A 17002-nucleotide genomic window follows, 5' to 3' on the forward strand; every position below is an offset into this window, starting at 1 on the left:
GTGTTCGTATTTGACACAAACACTAGAATAACATCAGTAGATTACATTCACTATCCTCATTTCATTTGCCAACCAGTAGAGGGAGTGAAACACCACGCATGAGAGAACAATTTGCCAGATTTGACTCAAATCAAGGCCAAAACATCCTATGCAAATTCCCTGTTACTGACTTTGACTGCATTTGATTTTGCTCTTTGCATGCAATAATATGACACCGTGTACCATGTTTCAACCGCAAAATGGAAGTTTTAAGAAACCTGACACTGAGGCTTTTACACCGTTAACAGAATAACAGACCTATGAAGGAGCATCATTGTAGAGACAACACAACAGGTGATATCAGAGATTGAATATGGGCTCTTGGGAAATGTTCCCTCTATTTCCAACTGGCATGTTGTAAGAGCTTGTCTGGAGCTGTGAGCTGATGCATTTTTTTTAATAACAAAAGACACATCTGAAGGACTATATTGGAAATGGATGTATTTTCTTTCATGATTTCTCCAGAGTCCAGAAAGCCCAGACATCCACTTCTGTTGCTATTACTAAAATGTTCCTGTCTATTGAATACCTTTGCCTATATTCTCTTTCTAGTTTAATTATAACCCATAAATACATAAAAGAGTCTGATTCAGTTCTGTAAGGTTCTAGTCTCTTCTGTAGATTTACTGCTCTGATTATCATGTGACACTTAATAACACCATCGGAGGAAGTGCATTCCTGCCAACTTCAAAGTCTTTCTTGCCTGCCACACCTGTCACAGCATAGTGGCCTTCATCAGTTGTTGTTGGAATGACACAAACCGCTCTGGATTATAGATATTTATTACACAGACACTGATTATAGCTCACAGGCTAGCAGGGAGGTGAATAGAGTCAGTAAACAGGTGCTTCTTCCCCAGGGTGTTAACAGGAGTGTGGAGGTATGCAGGTGAATGGCTGCCTCTGCTGTAAACCCTCCTGTGAGGTGCAATCCATGGTAATCAAAGTGTAAATTCATCTCGCAAATAACTTCACTGAAAACAATCAGTGTGTGGGGATAAGGCGCCTGATTTTGAGTAATTTTGAAGAAAATAATAGCAGATGAAAAACTTCATTAATACAAGCCACAAATTAATATTAGCTTTTGACTTACCACAGAAAATTTGAGAAACCATCTAAACCATTGATTTTTTCAGATTAGTTTTTCTTAAATTCCACCTTTGGTTCAGATTTGATTGTTTAGGTGGGTTGAGTTGAGTTGAGTTGAGTTGAGGTGAGGTGAGGTGAGTTTAGTTTAGTTTAGTTTAATTTAGTTTTTAGTTTATCTGCAGTTATGAAACATTGAGATTGAAGTGCTAAAAACAATAAAAACAGTGATGATGATATTAAAAAAAAGTTAAGATAAATGACAAATTTGCACAGATGATGTAAAATCCCAAGAGTTTTAAAAACATCTCAAAACTAAATTACCACAAAACACAACATGATAAAAGACAGAACACCAAGATAAATGAATGACAAAGTAAATAGAATAAATCAAAATAATAAAGATTATAATTTTTTTTTTTAAATTCATGCAACTGCACAGCAGTCATTCCCCAGTGAGATAAGAGGATCCGTCCCCATAATGGGACTGCAGTCAGGGTAAATCTGTACACGCAACACATAAAGCTGCATGGGCGTACTGGCTTTAGACATGTCTCCTGATCTTTTATCATTTTAATGTCACTACAGTGTTAGCTTAGAAAGCTTTTCTTACAATAAAATCATCAGAAAACAATCATAAAACACCCGGGAATTCCATTAATATGATATCATGTCATAGACGCCCCATACAGCAACTAAATTTTTTGCACATTGTCTTTATTGTATCACACTGATTATGATAATTATCATGCACTCACAATGTGCCAATAATGCACTTATGATTCTTTATCGTACTTTATGAACACCACTTCAAGTAAAGTGTTGCCAGATTTTGAATTACTATAAGCTAAAGGGATTCTACCGTCCATCTGGGGGGTCAGAAGTCCTGACAGGTAAAGGTGTGTCCCTCCCTCTGCCGTGCAGGACATTAGGTCATCCTGCATAGTGGACAGACCTGTTTACTGATACCTGTGTGTGTGTGTGTGTGTGTGTGTGTGTGTGTGTGGTATGACTTAAGTCACTTTCAGGGACACACACCAGATTTAAGACCAGTTGGGGACGGTTTGTGCAATTGGGGACAAAAGCCGTGTCCCCAATTGGGTCAGTGGCTAAGGTTAGGGTTAGGTTAAGGTTAGGGTAAGGGTTAGGTTTAGGCAAGTAGTGGTTATGCTTATGGTTAGGGTAAGTCTCCAGGAAATGAATGTAAGTCTATGTAAATACCCCAAAAGTAACTCAAGTGAGTATGTGTGTGTGTGTGTGTGTGTCTGCAAGACAGCCTCTGAGGCCCTAAGGAGGAATGGATAGATGGATGGGAGGGCGAATGGATAAAGCAGTAGAAGAATCATTCCTCCTCTCCAACAAACAAGATCCCGTAAAATTTTAATGGCTTCAAATGCAAACTACTTTCCTTCTGTCTGTAGCAGGCTAGAGGTCAGGGGAGACTGGGTTGAAGGCTTTGGGTGTTTTTCATTTTGTTTGTTTTTTTGCCTCAGGTATCAAAGACGTTTCAGGGCTTGGCGAAAAGGCCCTGAAAGGAAAGCATTGGCCTGTTAAAATTCACAGACAGTCCTCTTGAGCTATATGAGCTTGCTGATCTTCTGCACCTTGAACTTTTACACCTTTGGCGCCAAACTGAAGTATCTGCATTGTTTTAAATGTGTTTGTATCTTCTCATTTACGAGAGAGGAGAAACTTTTTCAGCTTGGCCATCGCATCGTTTGCATTTCACACATTCAGGACCGTTTGATGAGACAGAAAAGAAAGTCTCTGCAAAGGAGGAGATCTTTTACAATGACTTTGTATTTGCTATTATCAAAACGCACTCTTCTTTGCAGCTTTCTTTCAGTTCTGCGGCTCTCCCTACAGTTGCCAGTTCGTTGTCGTGCGTGGGCGCTGTCCACCATCTCCAGAGGAATGCATGAACGTTGGTGACAAATGTGGCAATGTGTATTTAATAACTGACAGGCCGGTTTTAAAAACCAAACAAACCAGCAGCCGTTGGTAATGACTGAAGAATGCATGTACGTTAGGTGGGTACCGGGAATGAAGGGGATGTATTCATTACTATATGGCAACATACAAAAGGAAGTCATTTCTCTGTGTGGTGATACTCCATTTTGTGAAGGAATGTTAACACGTTATAAAGTGGAGGTGGAAGAGCAGGCTTTTCCTAAATCCTCTGCCTGTCCAGGCTTGTCGAGCACACACCGGGACATCTAGCGTTGAATCACTGTGACAATGACAATATCAGAAAGAACGCTGGATTGGATTTTTGATGCATGCCGGTGACTTGACTGTGACACTATGCTCACAATCGACTCACTATTGTGATTTTTGGGCAAGACTCCAGAATATTGGTTTCGGTGACATTGTGTGCAATTTGATCCATTAGGCAAACAGGATTAAGAAATCCATGAGAAAAAAAGACATGCAGATACTGTTTTCAAAACAATGAATGAAGTGAACACAAATTTCCACCACTGAAACAAATTAATTAATTCATACATTGATTCATTCATTTTCTTTAGCCGCTTATTCTTAGTCAGGGTCACACATTTGCCTACATTGGGCAGAAGGCAGGGAAACAAATTGAATTAAATCAATTTAACATTTTGATGGAGTGTGACATTTTTTGACTGGCAAATCAAATTGTGTTAGTGAAAAATAAATTCCATGAGGGCAAGGCATTTCATGATGTCAGATTTTTTTTTTTAAGCATCTTGAAGCGTTTCTATACTTGTTCATGATTTGTCCTTTAGGATACTGATTAAAAAAAGGGGATTATCACACTGGATTAAAGCTCCTTTCTTTATACTTTATTCAATGCAATGCAACATTTCAACCTTAAGGTCTTGGCCTTTAGCATACGTGAACTATCAATTTCCAGCTTTGTTAAAATTCGCAGACAGTCCTATTGAGCCTATTGAATTACCTGTAAACTCAGACACATATTTCTAAAGGCAGCACGTTCCTAGGAACTGACCACACAGAGAATAATAGAGATTATTAAGCAGCTAAACTGTAGCCATTTTACCTGCTCTGAACCCCTGTGGATCCCCAGCTCCGGTTTGTCTTTCTGCAGTGAGGGAAGTGAGGTCATGTGGTCGTACCTGACTATTAAGTGTGAGATGGAATTACGGTGCGCTAACCTCTATAATTAGGCATTTCTTTTGGGCAAACACAGACAGGTTAAAAGGATTTAAATGTGGTTTCTGCTGTGACTCCATTCAAAGACTGGAGACAGGGACTGCTGTGCCTAATAGAGTGGAACGCATGAATGATTAAGATAGATATGAGTATAAATCATATTTGGGACTTTAAATAATGGTCAGAAGGCATTATACAGCCATTACAAGCACATTATAATCACATCAGAAAATGTAATATTTCATAATGCAATAACCCAATTATGAGGATGTTATAAGGATGTTATAAGTATGTATGTATTTACAATGGGGCTATATATTCTTTTCTGTGTCATTCGATATTATAAGCCATTATAAGCACATAATAATCACATCGGAAAATGTCATAATACATCATAAAGCACTATGCATCTGAAATGACACAATTATGAGATTGTTCTATGTCACTTTCCACTTAAACAATGAATTGTGAATTAGTTATAAGTCATTATGACACAATATGAAAAACTCACAACACATTTGATGTGTCATGACACATAATGACCAGGGGCTCCAGTGGTGAATAAATTACTTTAAACAAACTCATAGCAGTGTCATACCAGATTCACAATACCTTTATGATGCCTTAGGACATTTTCCGATGTGATTACAATATGCTTATGAGGGCCATGCAATGCCATATGACTGACATTTAAACTGACTGTTCTATTCAAAGAACGCTTGATTCACTCACAAAGATACACCATAGAAAGGGTTTGCACATTTGGGTGCATTGGTCATGTTTTTCTCAAGTTTAAGCACCTTACATTGATATCATCTCACTAATAATATCAACAGGAAAGCATTACCATTCATGTTCCATTTTAGAACATTAAAAACAAACAAAAAAAAATTAATTTCAATACAACAATTGCAAATTCAATTTTGCCTTTTGGAGAACTTGCTAGAGCTTATGTCTAACATTGTTAGCTATGAGCAGGTAGCGTTCATAGTTTCAGGGCGTCATGATCTTTTCTTGAAAACATGTCCTTTCTTAGAGCTTGTTAAAACTAGATAAATGCTAAGAGGCATTATGTGTATGACAGTCTAACTCTGCTCACTCTATCTTGTAGAGTCTATTGCTGTCATGTATATTTGTAACTTTGTTCTGTCATTACTTTACCTTACCTATTGTATTTATTTATTTATTTACTGTATATACAATAGATTTTTATTTTCTTTCTTTGTGTGCTAATAAAAAAAAAATGATTTTTTATTTATATTTTAAAAAATAAAATAAAATACAAAAAAAAAGAAAAAAAGAAAAAGAAAGTTACTTGCAGATTTACAGTCAAGTGAATGCAGTGAACTCAAATATAACTGACACCAACCCTGGATACAAGCCTGTCCTACAGAAACATAGAGACAGTGTTGTGAGAGCCCGCATTCAACACAGTGCATGGATCGTGACCATCATGGCCTTTTCCTTCTCTCACCCCCAGTCATGAGAACAGAAAGGTAACACTTTGTCTCAACTGTTGACCCCGACTTACTGTATACATTACACATCTCAATGTGTCACAATGAAATACTGTGTGTGTGTGTGTGTGTGTGTGTGTGTGTGTGTGTGTGTGTGTGTGTGTGTGTGTGTGTGATATGTGAGTGTGTGGAGCTGATTATTTCCTTTTTTCCGCACTGGACACATTGACCAAGTACTATGAGAAAATAAGAAATGAATGCAATTCTGTTGCAAAGGTGTTTTTTTTGTGTCAGTTGATACACGATTTTAGTATACTGTGTCAGTGTGTAATTATATGCTTGAGTGAGTGGGTGCACTGTGTGTATACCGAAGGTGTCTGGAAAGGTGTTTGGTTGAGGTGTGTGTGTGTGTGTGTGTGTGTTGACTGTTAATGAGTGAGTATTTTGTGGGTGCATGAGAGTTTGTCTGTGTGTAAGTCTGTGTGAGCAAGTGCAGGAGTGTGTGTGCGTGTGTGTGTGCGTGTGCGTGTGCGTGTGTCTCTGTGTGCGTGTGTGTGTGTGTGTGTGTGTTGGGGTGCATATGAAGCGTGATCTTATGGATGCTGCCTGCATGCTTCCTGGCTGTCTGGCAGGCAGTGCAGCGTGACCTCAGTCATGGGCGACTGCAGACAACTTTATCCTGTCTGCAAGGGCTTCTTCTGGGCCTGAAAACCTGCTTTTTTTTGGAGGGAGAGAGAGAGAGAGAGAGAGAGAGAGAGAGAGAGAGAAAGAGAGACACCCCTCGTTTGAAACCTGAGGAGAAAGAGGAGAGCAGGAGGAACAAAAGACTGTGTTTAATTTTCTTTTTTTCTGTTGTCTTTGGTTGTTCCTTCATATTTTCAGCACCCTGCAATCATGGCATGTTGTTAGCTTTGGATTCAGGTTAAACTTGTTGCAGGAGACGACAACTCCCCTCCTCCTCCTCCTCGTTCCCTCTTCTCCTTCCGCCCACCCTCTCCCTCTCCTCCTCCCATCTCCTCCAGTCCTCCATTCACACTCTTGTCTTGATTTGCGTTTCTTTTAACCCGGTGACAAGCCGCATTTGTCTTCAAGGCACGGCCGTCTCTCCCTGTCGCTTCTATTCAGTGTGTCCTTCCCTCCTTTCCTCCTTTCCTCCCTCCCTTTCACTGGCAGGTGAATTCTTTCAGGAGGGCCTTGAGTCATACAATAGCAGGTGCATGTCCGCCTGATATCGGCTGATTGTGCGCTAACTCTTAGAAACGATGCTTCCTGCTGTTGTGGACCTGCAGTTAGTCAGCTATTGGTTGGTGCCGTAACTCAGTTCATTCATTCAGTTCAAAATCATCAAAAGATGAAATACTTTAGTGGAATATGTTACCTTTATTTATTGATTTAGTGATTTATTTTTCACACATTCCTCACTATTTGCTGCTCCATTTCACTCATTTCCATTTTGAGAACTTTCTAGAAAATACAAATGAAGCACAAAACACAAAAGTAAATCATATCATCTAATGTACGCACTGCCATTATTAGCATTTGTGTTTGAAGTATGGCATTTTTGACAATTTTTAATAATAATAATTTTGTCTGTTTGCAGTTATCGTTGACTCTGGGGTCAGGGGAAATGGTGAATTTTTGACGTATGGTTGTTAAAAATGTTCCACCAATTAGAAACGCTTTAAGTCAGATGAAATATCCTAATATAGTCTCCAAGGGCCAAAGTACCCAACACTAGATCATTAATTTGCAGATGGAAGGCACTTTCAGAGAAAGCCTTCCTCAGAGCTTTCTATTTTGCATATGAATCTCTTCTTTAGTATTTTGTTTCTAACTACTCAAGGTCAAAGGTGAAAAGGAAATTAGACAGCAGATGAATACCTTACTAGAATAAAAGCCTGGTGGAATCCTTCTTTGAGCTGGCTTCCCTGTAACGTATTCAGGTGTGTTGTCTGTCTTTGTATTGTTTATTCTGTTTTATGTACAACAGTGTTTCTTGGAATACTCAAGTGTAACAATGGCAAAGTCATTTCCCAGTGTGGGATCAATAAATGGCTACTATTACTAGAGAGAGAAAAACAATGTCACTGTGATTATAGACTCTGGCAGTGGCTCAAGCATGGAGGTCACAGTGATTGTGAGTCAATATGTCAATCTCCTTGTTCCTCAGCCTCAGTGATGTGGACGCGCCCCGCTGTGGCCCTTGAGCACGGCACGCTGTGATTGTTCCAGAGGGTTGAGGAGAAGAGGAGTGCGTGGTTCCATTGACTCAGACGAGCTGAGACATGTAGACTGAAACTGGGTGCGAGAGGGAGAAAGGAAAGGGGAGGGAGAGAAAGAGAAATAGATTAAGGGCCGGTACCACAGGTGAATATGGAAAATTTTCCCTTTCCTCCGATCAGAATAAAACTTTTCTAGATGAAAGTAAATGCAAACGTTATTCAATGATGATATCTTTTGGTATTTTTGTCATTTTCTGGTCAAATAATAATAATAATAATAATAATAATATAATAATAAATGAAATAATAGAAATTATAGAAGCAATGTAAGCAAAAATATCACAACTGATTTACAATCCAAATATTTAATTTATGCCTGCAGCATTAACAGATAGAGAAGATATTAGGCAAGCGGAAGAAAGCAGAAGAGGAAAATAAAAATGAAAGATTTAAGAAAAGGGAGAGGCAGAGTGCAAGAAGGAAATGATGCAAGAAGAGAGATAGAGAGCAAGACAGCCAAGCACTTTCTGAGAAAGAGTAAGCCAGCAAGAGGAAGAGGGAATGAGTAGTGTGTGTGCGAAGAGGGCTTGCCTGCCAGAAAAATGGTTTCTGTGTGAGGGTTTCGATACTGAGCGCTGAGCGAGGTGGTCTGAACATGTTCCCTGTTCCCAGCTGTATTTGGGATGATGAAGCAACAGGCCCTGGAAAGCTCTCCTCCTCCACTATCCCACGGGAATATCACCAGTCATCCATAGAGGGAGAGGGAGAAAGAGAAAGATGGGAAGATGAGGAAAAGGAGGAGGAGGAGGGAAGGAGGGAGGGAAAGGGCGATGAGAGGGTAGGAAAGAGAGATGGTTATCACATAAGGGAAAGGAAAGGGGATGGAGCTGCATGCGATGTGTGAAGAAGCAGTTCCTGGTTCATTTAGAAGAGTGATGATAGAAAATTGATCAAACCCGCACACATGCCTGATTGAGTGTCATTTCCCAGAAACACATTCTCACTTCTGCCCTCACCTCCCTCAGTTTCCTCTTGACTTTCACCCGCACCCTCAGATTCATGTGAATATCTATGCCTGTATACACACTGAGCCATACTGCACGCATAAATACACATAGTCATGTAACAAAACGGATATGCACACACACACACACACACACACACACACACAATCATGTACCCACACTTGACTCATACAAGGAATCAACATGGCGAGGAACATTTTCTTCTTTTTTTTTATTGCAACAGTGTCCCATTCTGTTGAACAGAATGAACAGAATGTCGCAACACCAGCCGCCAATATCAGGTCTCTTTGTGGAGAATATGAGCTGCAGTGTATCTGCTGTGAACCCACACCGCTTACGTGTAGTATTACTAGCTGCAGGAAATTTTAGCAATAATGTATTTGGGCAGCGTTTCCCCCGCAGGGTGCTGAGAGCCTGAGGCTGCAGGGATAAGCTTAGCTCACCTGGCAGATGCTCACTTTACATAAAAAATTACTAATGATGTGATGTGTGAGACTTTATTGAATCCTGTAGGGAAATCTCCAGAGCAAAGGATCAGCTCAGTCCCTCGAGCTGGAAAGGATTCAGTGACAGCAAGTTTGAAGTATGGTCGGACAGAAATGTTTGAAGTATGGCGTCTGTAACCCCTAGGCCAGTTGTTTTCAGATGCTAGATATTTTTTGTCAGTTGAAATTTGATGTCAAATCTGTCTTGTGTAAAGCAGTCTCTTGCTTGCAGTGACCTGGGAATGTAGTGTCAGCTCTGGTCAAAATGCAATTATGTACATTTTTAAGTAGTAGTCCATTGTAATTGCAGATCAGAGCGTCTTCCAGGGGCAAAATATAAAGTGTTAACTTGCTCCTGCCTGAGGCACCCAGAATGAAACCTGATATGGAGATGAGCCCAATATCTGCTCTCTGTTTGGGTGGGTCCACAACGGCCCCAACACCATAAAGTGTCTGAGTGTGTGTGTGTGTGTGTGTGTGTGTGTGTGGTGTGTGTGTGTGTGTGTAATACAAACAAAATCACATTACAAATCATCTCAAAAATGTTTCAAATGGACAACAAATAACAAAGTTTACAAATAGGTATTACAATATCATGCCAATCTGGCAACCATGATGAAATGTTTCATCATGCCATAACTGCAACTTTGAATTAATTTCACCTTTTATCCTGATATTGTAACTTTATTGTGTCCTGAACCCAATTTGTATAATCTTATAGGTGTTGTTAAATCCCTTAAGTCTTTCTCTCCCTCTCCAGTCTGGTGCACATGTGCACAAGTGTGTGTGTTTGTAATGCAAGCTTGCCCTCCTCCCTCACTTCTTCACTGGTATTAGAGGTTTTAGCTCTAAATCCTGATGATCAGGTATGTAGGTGTGTGGCTCCCCTCTGGTGAATCTAGTGCAGTCTGTGCACTTTGTCATTAAGCATAATTTACAAGTCGCATCCCACATGTCAACTTACTCTAATCCCCATTATGACCTCAATCTACTTATACATGACAAGTATACAACAAATATACAAATTATTAATAAAAGTTTACATTTGATGCATTAGCTCAGTCATTTCCATGGAGCTATAATCTATCTTCAAACAGAAAATGGCACCAATTTTGATCACTTAATCAATATTGTATTGAATATATAGTGTTTCTTCAAATCTTGGCACTCCTTGAGTTTCTTGGCTGACGTTTTCCTCTGATTGGCATGACTTCATTAAATTGTCTGTTAGTTGATATGGCAGAACGAAGCGAACTGGGAGATATTTGAGAGCACCGGGTGTAAGGTGTATCTTGTGTGACAGACAGAGGATTATCACTTGTCTGTATCTCTCACCTTTGTGTTTGTGTGTGTGTGTCTGTGTGTGTGTCTATGCAATAGAGACAACATGTTTGTCTGTGTGTAAGAGAGAGAGGCTGAACGTGCATTATGTGCCTAATTGTGTGTATGTGTGTGTGTCTGTGTGCACGCTCCCACATGCACTGTACATCTCTCGTTCCTCAGTTTTTGTTATCTAACTTTCAGTGCTTTTCATACCAGAGGTCAAAAACAAAACTGTAGTCTGCTAGAGAGAGAGAGACAGAAATGGAGTGATGGAATCTCAAAGGAATGAATACAAACAAACATCACAGACAGACTGCAAATACCAACACACTTTCTGCTATGAGAATGAGCCTACGTGTCTGATGATCCCTTACTGTATTTAAAAAAGGATTCGGGGGAATTGATGCAGGAATGATTGAAAATCAATGAGGAAGTACACAGCCTGTGAAATATCCACCGTGTTCTGACTTTACATTCATTGCTTTTTTCCATTGTCAAAGAAGTACTCTTGAAAAGACTTTCCGCGTACTCAAATTCCACTTAAGCCACTCTATTGAACTGTACAGTGTCCTTGGTCAGAATACAAATCATTTGTTATTGAGTGGGCCAGGACTATGAAGTGAAACTCCTCTGCCACTGAGATAACTGCATGCATAAAGAAGGCTGAGGCTGTCTGTAATGCCGTAACGATTCCTTACGATGCATAACTCCTATCTTGCTGCAGGTAACATTCCCATTTGGTTACTTACTCAACACCAGTCGCCTTTTAGCAGGACTCATAGACATGCATTCTGTAGGAAGCTTAGTATTGAGCAATGCAACCATAATATTCTCCCCCAGCCTCAGGCATCTAGTCTTGGCCCCCTGGCTCCCAATAGCCAACATGCAAATGGCAAAATTGCGTAATCTTTGAAGTGGCTGTAGAATTCCTATGTTCTCTCCTTCTCTCGTTCCTCATTTCCTCCCCTTTCTTCAACCCCAGAATCCCCCCCCACTTTATCACCCACTGCTCCATAATGTTGCTCTCTCTCTCTCTCCTCACCACTTGCAAGGCCCTCTATCTCACCCTTGCTTTCCCCTGTTTTTCACCCATACCCCCCCTCCTACTCCTCCCCCACCCCTGTTCCCTCACTCGGGGCCATGTGGAGTTTCTGGGAGTGGCTGCTGCTGGCTAGTAGGTGGAGGGGAAGAGAGAAGGAGAGAAGGGGGGGGGGGGGGTAGAAGGTCTTCTCAGACTCTTGGAGCCTCTCTAGTCCAAGCCAAACAAAGTGACAGCAGCGTTCTTCTAAAGAAATCTCCCCATTCACCACATTATCACAACATTCACCTGGTCTGAGGAGGTCAGAGGTCAACAAAACGTGCAAACACACATAGGTACACACATATGCACAGCCAGAGCCTAGAGGACAACACAGTGTTCCAAAAAGGGTGCCGATTTGGGGATCAAACACATACACACACACTCTTTAGTACATTTTCCACCCAGCAATAGACTAATCTTTGTGTGGTTCAGTAAACCTCATGGGTGGGCTTGGGGCTTGACGTGGGGTGGGGTGGGGATAGTGTCCCTGCAGGACAGCCACGTTTGGATTAGCGCTGTCCCGTGAGCCTGACCACAGCAGATACACACACTGATAACCCCCAAAAAAAGAGAAAGGGAGGAAGACAAAAAAGACAGAGCAGGCGAGGAAGGGACAAAGAGGAGAGAATGGCAGGTGCAAAAAAGGAGAACAATAACTGTAAAGAAAAAAAATTAAACATATGAAGGGTTTCATTCCAAAATGAAATATCTACCATTTGAAAAAAAAGTGACATCTACTCACAAAATGATTGATAGCACATAATGGTACTTTTAAAAGGGCAGTTGATAACTAAAGTTGACGCGGTGATGATCCTTGGACAAGGTGGATAGTCAATATTTTTGAGAAATAGAATCATGAACAATCTATTTACAATCTGACAATCTACAATCTATTTCACAAATATCTATGGTCACACTCAAACAGATTTAAGTTCATCGCGATTCTGTATAGCAGAACCGAATGAGTAAGTGTGGCTGGAAATGAGACTAATAATACTAGTAATAACGAAAGAAGAGGTGGTTGACAAGAAATAAAGGGAGGGGGAGCAGCTTAGGCATTCAAGTCAGTTCTTTACGGTAACAGGTGCACACACACTGCTTTACTTTCCCAGTGAGCAGAGCAGATAGATAGTAACACGCCCCAGGCTGCTTATATCTCTGTCAACCCTCAGCACACATTCCTCCTTGACAAACCAGGCATTAGAGAAGATGGAGAGATAGAGAGAGAAAGAGATCGAGAGATATGTACACTGTGTAAGAGTTGGTGAAAAGGAAAACGTACAACAGATGCGTTTCTTTTTTCTTCACCTCAGATGACATATTACATTCAGTTTTATTTATGAGTTTGAATTAAAGTCACACCTTGATAATGTGAAACTAGTGGTGTTCAAGTAATGAGTGCAGACTAGGAAAACTTTTGAGTTGATCTCTGCTTCCCGAGTCAGATTTGGTGGTCAAACAGTCTTAAGGAATGGGAGGAGCGGGGAAAGGAAGGAGAAAGGAAGAGTAACTGTGAGAGTGGAAAAGGAGAAAGAAAGATATAGTGGGAGGAGAGAGGTGATGAGAGAGGCCCTTCTCAGCAGCAGTCGTGCATAGAGCTAGCTCTGACGTCTGTTTGTACGCTATTATGCGTGGCTGCACACACACACGCACGCACGCACGCACACACGCACGCACGCACGCACACACACACACACACACACACACACACACACACAAACACCCACACAACAGACCAAAGCACCGGGACACTTGGTCTTGGTTTCTGACTCCACAGGTGAGTTTCAAGGCATGAAAAGGCAATCGTTTGAGCATCTCATGACATCCATCCATCCATCTTTCATTTTCCCGTCATTCGCCCCCTGTCAGAGAGAGGCAGAGGTCTCTATGGGGCACATAGAGACAGACAACCAAGTACAACACAGCAGGCTTTTACTTTGAATGAGCTCATGGTATTTTTGGAAATATTTTAAATCTTAAGGTGATTGTAGGTGGTTTTTTTTTGTTTTTTTGTTTTAAATCAGTAAAGGGGATTCCTGCTGAACCAGTGTGGGTTTACAGTAACACTTAGAAATCATGGTGAACCACAACCACAACTTTAGGTAAAGGAGGTACAGGAAGACCATGAAGTCATACTACAGATGTGTTCAAAACACAACTAGAATGATTCATATTAGCACTCTCATATTGATTTGTTGAACATTATGAAGTAGAGAGAATAGAAACATTGTACATATTTATACAATAATTAAATACACACTACAAGTGCAGACATTTTACTATAGTTGCTAAACATTGTCCAAGGCCTTGCAGGGTCTTGATCAGGCTAAACCTATACATTTAGAAATTTTTGAACACATCAGTACAACATTTATCAGTTGATGCTCACACTTCATGGAACATTTTGGAGTGTTTTATTTTTATAAAATGCTATTCAAAAATGGTGAGCAATTCATGTATATCCATTTTCTTGGTCATATGTGACCAAGTGTGTGTATCAAAATCTCTTGGTACCAAATTTCTGCCTCTTTCCCCATAGTTTTAGTTGCTACTCTGCTGATTACAGCTATATTACGCCATTTGATAATATACATATATACATATATACATATATATATATATATATATATATATGTATATATATATGGGTTATATATGTGAGCAGTGTGCACTCTTAGCAACACATCTTCCTGCCTCTTCTAGTGTTTTATCGACTGGTATCTCAGCCCAAAGTACTCAAAGGTACCACAAAAGCCCCAGAAATGTTTTCCTCCTTTGATGGCAGACAAGTTTAATTTAATCCACCGGTAATGTCCCTTCGCTCAGAACAATATGGCAAAATGTCTCTCAGTTCAGGTGTTGAAAAATATCATTTTCAACACCTGCATCTAGTGTAGCTTGAAGGACAAAGGTTGGACTTTATGTGTGCATCACTGCTTTCAATATTGTTCATGTTTTTGAAGTGCAGTGAAAGAGAGACAGAGAGAGAGTGACAGAGAGAGAGAGAGAGACTGAAGGCAGGATAGAAGAGCTAATATTTTGATGTGTTAATTTCACAACACCAATGAGTGACAGATAGGAAGCCAGAGAGAGAGTATAAGAACGAGCGAGAGAGAGAAAGAGACTAGAGGGAGAGGGAGGTCGTTCACACCCTCAAAGAAGTGCTGAAAGTGGATGAGAGGCATCGTGGACAAGCCCACTTGGCTTCTCTCTGTCACACTCTGCCCCAAAATACAAGGAGGGCAAGGACAGAAATTCACCTTGGGTTAGGGTTAGGGTTGTGTGTGTATGAAATGTCAGTGACGTTTTATAATTGTATAGTTTATACAAATCTGGAGCTTAGCATAGCTGTTTACAAATGTGGGTAATGGGTCATGGAGCAAAAATATATAAGTCAAACCTATTTGGAAAGTCCAGATGCCATGGATGGAGTGGGCGACTTCAGTGGCTTTTTAATTAATTTTAATGATCTATTTGCTCATTCAGGGCCTATACAGTGCAGTGATGAAGGTGTGTCGCACACGGTGCGCCTTCCTTCTTTCTCTGTCTCTTTTGATTCATTGCCAACTTACCCTTGGGGTTCTGTGTAGTTTGTGTGTGTTTTTTGGAAGAGGGTGTGTGAGTGTGTGGGCAAGCTGCACAGCACGCACCCTTGAATGTTACCACGCCAAATTCCCTCAGGTCTCAGCCACAAGAAGCGGTCGCACACACACACACACACACACACACACACACACACACCGACGCACACACACACACATCAGCAGATAAACTGCTAAGTGCAATATACACACACACGTTACTTTATGTGTGTGTGCTTCCGTGTGTGTGTGGGTGGATGAGGTCGCTGAAGGACTGAAAACTTTTGGCCTGATAACAATCTAAGAGCCGTAGCTTGAGTTTGCTGGGAAATGTATATGACTTTTACCGTTGACATACTTATTGTGAAAGTAAAAAATAATAATTCCTGTAGTTATGATTTGAATAATTCAACAGGGTAGAAGTTTCAGAAATGAAATGAAATGAAATTAATCTCAATTCCACATGCAAAAACACACACAAAAACATATTTTAAACCAGTTCAATTATGATTATAGGTCATTAAAATCTTTTATTTAGTAGCTTTTTGTTTTTGATTTTTTTTAATTATTTACTTTGCAGATCAGTATAACTATTATTGTAAAAAAACACTTTTACTTGCCCAAAACACAATTCTGTTGCTGTCACAGAACAAATGCAATGTTTATTTTTTATTTTATTTTATATTAGTGTATTCTTTAATATACAGCTTGACTGGTTTTAATTTTTAGATATTTAAAAAACAAAAAAATCAGTTCACTGTGGGTACCGTTTATTGATTTATTAATTCATACAGTTATTGACATTTGAATTAGAAAACATTATATTAATTAGAAATGTGTAGCATATTTAATTGTATGATCATAGAAACAGAAATATATTAATAAAAAATCCTTTACAATGCTTTTAAACAATTGGCACTGGTTTCCTAATCCTAAATTTAATTTATCAATCAATGTTAATCAATGTTAGCCTTAGATTTTCTGCCAAAATCCTGAATATGTAGAATATGTTTTTAATCTTGTAATTTTTACAGGTGAATTTTAAAATGTTAAATGTTAGATAAACTCTCCCATAAATATTCTCACCTTAAGTCCAACTCTCCTCCCTTGTTTTGACCACAACAGCAAAACAACCCCTGAAAGCTATGATCCCCCAAAAATAATGACACCAAAACCTGTGTGAGATGGAAATAAGGAAGAGAGTGAAAAATGATACTGAAAAACTATTAACATTTTAAAACCCAGTTCCTGGCATCTCCTCTCTTTCTCAGAGTCATTACCAAGCCTTTCACACCTCAAGGATCCCCAATCTCACTCTTTTATCCCATGTGATAATGAGATTGCCTTGGATTGTCCTGCAAAGTGGTCTCTTCTCCACATACACACTCATGCAGGCTAGTTTCTCTCCAGCCCTGGAAGAGTTAATCCCCTTTACACCTGTCCTATCAGACACCTGTCTCAAACCTCTCAGCCAATCAGAGGAGAGTGAGGGAAACTGTCTGGCATGAAATAAATCTGGGCCCCGATGAGAGGAGAATCACAACACTTGACTCATCT

This window comes from Centroberyx affinis, unplaced genomic scaffold (assembly GCF_046629955.1).
Source record: "Centroberyx affinis isolate AG114_WGS23_722 - 3 ecotype Tasmania unplaced genomic scaffold, CSIRO-AGI_Caff_v1 ptg001619l_1, whole genome shotgun sequence".
Classification (NCBI taxonomy): domain Eukaryota; kingdom Metazoa; phylum Chordata; class Actinopteri; order Beryciformes; family Berycidae; genus Centroberyx; species Centroberyx affinis.